The sequence below is a fragment of the Mus pahari genome, chromosome 15 (genome assembly GCF_900095145.1).
Source record: "Mus pahari chromosome 15, PAHARI_EIJ_v1.1, whole genome shotgun sequence".
Taxonomy (NCBI): domain Eukaryota; kingdom Metazoa; phylum Chordata; class Mammalia; order Rodentia; family Muridae; genus Mus; species Mus pahari.
This window is the reverse complement of record NC_034604.1, coordinates 31362077-31365497: the sequence shown is the minus strand read 5'-3', so window position 1 is coordinate 31365497 and position 3421 is coordinate 31362077. Positions and strand designations below refer to the sequence as shown.

Here is a 3421-nt window from a genome sequence, read left to right as displayed (position 1 = left end):
GAGAATGCACGTCCAAGGCTAGCCTGGGCTACATAGCAGCACCCTGCCTCAAAACAGGCAGACAGACAAACAGCTTTCATCTTTGCTCTGGTTTTTAATATTTATAATACTTTCCTTCTCAACTTCCCCTTTCCAAGTCATGGGGATGTCTTTCACAGCCAAAGTACCCCCGAAGGGACTACAGTGACCACAGTATTTTTTTATTTTTACTCTTCACGGTAGGTATTGGTCTCAGGGCATGTCTGAACACTTGAAATACAGCAAATGAAATTGGGAGCAGAATTTTGCACCTCAAACTTGAGAGTTGGTTTTAATTACAACTGCAAAGTAGTTAGTGCCTACCTCACCAGACAGCACAGCCCCCCAGTTTTACCTGAAGCTCACAGAATTCTGCTTGTCTACATTTTTTTTCTAGATGTTGAAAAATCTGAGCTTTGATATCATAATATATTGAGTGTGTCCTACCACATGATTTTGCTCTTAAATTAAAATTTTAACAAATGTACAAAATTATAGGTTTTATGGCAACTTTTTCAGACAAGTTTATCATTGGGTCTTGTGGGGGTTTTGTTGCTGTTGTTTTTCTTGAGACAGGGTTTCTCTGTGTAGCCCTGGCTGTCCTGGAACTCACTCTGTAGACCAGGCTGGCCTTGAACTCAGAAATCTGCCTGCCTCTGCCTCCCGAGTGCTGGGATTAAAGGCGTGCGCCACCACGCCCGGCTGGATCTTGCGTTTATACCTCTCCCATTTTATTTTGTTTGCAGACAAGGTCTCACCATGTGGCCAAGCTTGGTTGGAAATGACAGTCAGCCTCCTGAGTGCTGAGATTACAGGCGTGTGGCACCATGCTCAGCTTTAAAATGGTCTTTTTCTGTAATAATTTGACCAAAGTTTATATGCTGAGTGCTGGAGAGAGTGGTTAAAGTCACTGGCTACTCTTCCACAGGACCCAGGTTCGATTCCTAGCATCTCCATGACAACTCTCAACCACCTGCAACTCCAGTTCTAGAAGATATGACATCATCTTCTAGCTTCTGTATGAACAAGCACACATGTGATATGTAGATATGCATGCCGGCAAAACATCAATACCCGTAAAATAAAATACCAATAATTAAAAATAATCACGTTACTCACCAAACAGACATTTTATAGGCTTTCCTGGATTATTACAAGGGTGTTTTAAAATTACATTTATACAGCCATTGCAGTACATTGAGCTCCATAGAGACAGCGCCAGGGCAAGCGTGAGCGGGACGGGCACTGGGCGACTCTGCCTTGCAGAGGAAAATCAACTAATCATGGGCAAAGGAGATCCTAAGAAGCCAAGAGACAAAATGTCCTCATATGCATTCTTTGTGCAAACCTGCCAGGAAGAGCACAAGAAGAAGCACCCGGATGCTTCTGTCAACTTCTCAGAGTTCTCCAAGAAGTGCTCAGAGAGGTGGAAGACCATGTCTGTGAAAGAAATGGGGAAATTTGAAGATATGGCAAATGCTGACAAGGCTCATTATGAAAGAGAAATGAAAACCTACATCCCCCCCCCAAAGGGGAGACCGAAAAGAAATTCAAGAACACCAATGCACTCAAGAGGCCTCCTTCGGCCTTCTTCTTGTTCTGTTCTGAGTACCACCCCAAAATCAAAGGATCCTGGCTTATCCATTGGTGATGTTGCAAAGAAACTAGGAGAGATGTGGAACAACTCTGCAGCAGATGACAAGCAGCTTTATGAGAAGAAGGCCGCCAAGCTGAAGGAGAAGTATGAGAAGAATATTGCTGCCATGGGCTGGTGAGATGGCTTGGTGGGTAAGAGCACCCGACTGCTCTTCCAAAGGTCCTGAGTTCAAATTCCAGCAACCACATGGTGGCTCACAACCATCCGTAACGAGATCTGACTTCCTCTTCTGGAGTGTCTGAAGACAGCTACAGTGTACTTACATATAATAAATAAATAAATCTTTTAAAAAATATACTATCTCCATTTTAAAAAAAGAATGCATTAATAAAAAAAAAGAATATTGCTGCCTACAGAGCTAAAGGAAAACCTGGTGCAGCGAAAAAGGGGGTGGTCAAGGCTGAAAAGAGCAAGAAAAAGAAGGAAGAGGAAGATGAGGAGGAGGATGAAGAGGATGAGGAAGAGGAGGAAGAAGCAGAAGCAGAAGATGATGATGATGAATAAGATGGTTCTAGCGCAGTTTTTTTTCTTGTCTATAAAGCATTTAACCCACCTGTACACAACTCACTCCTTTTAAAGAAAAAAATTGAAATGTAAGGCTGTGTAAGATTTGTTTTTAAACTGTACANTGTCTTTTTTTGTATAGTTAACACACTACCGAATGTGTCTTTAGATAGCCCTGTCCTGGTGGTATTTTCAATTGCCACTAATCTTGCCTGGTAGAGTCTGGGGGTTGTAAATTGGCATGGAAATTTAAAGCAGGTTCTTGTTGGTGCACAGCACAAATTAGTTATATATGGGGACAGTAGTTTGGTTCTTTTGTTTTGTTTTGTTTTGTTTCTTTCGGTTTTATTTTTGGGTTTTATTTTTTTCATCTTCAGTTGTCTCTGATGCAGCTTATATGAAGATAATTGTTGTTCTGTTAACTGAATACCACTCTGTAATTGCAAAAAGAAATGTGGCTGTTTTGCTGACATTCTGAATGCTTCTAAGTAAATACAATTTTTTTATTAAAAAAAAAAATTACAGGGGCTGGAGAGATGGCTCAGCGGTTAAGAGCACTGGCTGCTCTTCCGAAGGTCCTAAGTTCAATTCCCAGCAACCACATGATGGCTCACAACCATCCGTGAATAGATCCAGCTCCCTCTTCTGGAGTGTCTGAAGACAGCTACGGTGTACTTACATATAATAAATAAATCTTTAAAAAAAAATTACATTTATTTGTGAGTGCCTGCATGTGTTTGGGGTGGGGTACAGGGAAGAAACCAAGACCACATTTAAAGAGAAAGTTGGCTGCATAACATTTCAGAATCAGAATTAGCTCTCTTTAACATTTCCTACCTGCCAGGTAGTGTCTTAGGTCCTTATGTGAACTAGCCCCATGGAGCGCTGTTATTTGCCCCCACGTTACACGAGTCACTCAACTCGAGGTTGTGTGGTTATTAGGTAGTGAAGCAGGCATGTAAGCCCCAGGACTCTGACATCAGAACTGGCCTCCTTGACCATGGTGCTGTGTTGCTTTCTATTTGATTGTGTCCATATGGTGACACAAGCTTACTGACCTCAAATGTTTGTCTCTAGTTTTTATCTAAATTTAAGCTTCAATAAACCAGCATTTCCCAGGAGTGGGGGTGGGGATGAGGGTGGGGGTGAGGTGGGGTGGGTGAGGGTGAGCTTAGCCCTTTTCTGATGTTCAAGGAAGGTGGGGGTAAAAATACAGAGGCTTAAGGGTAAGGACAATCTGCT

At 42.1% G+C, this 3421-nt stretch overlaps 1 pseudogene; it reads left to right on the top strand.

Moving 5' to 3' along the window:
* The first annotated feature begins 1301 nt into the window (after nucleotides 1-1301).
* Nucleotides 1302-2179, top strand: LOC110333552 (annotated as a pseudogene).
* Nucleotides 2180-3421: the final 1242 nt, after the last annotated feature.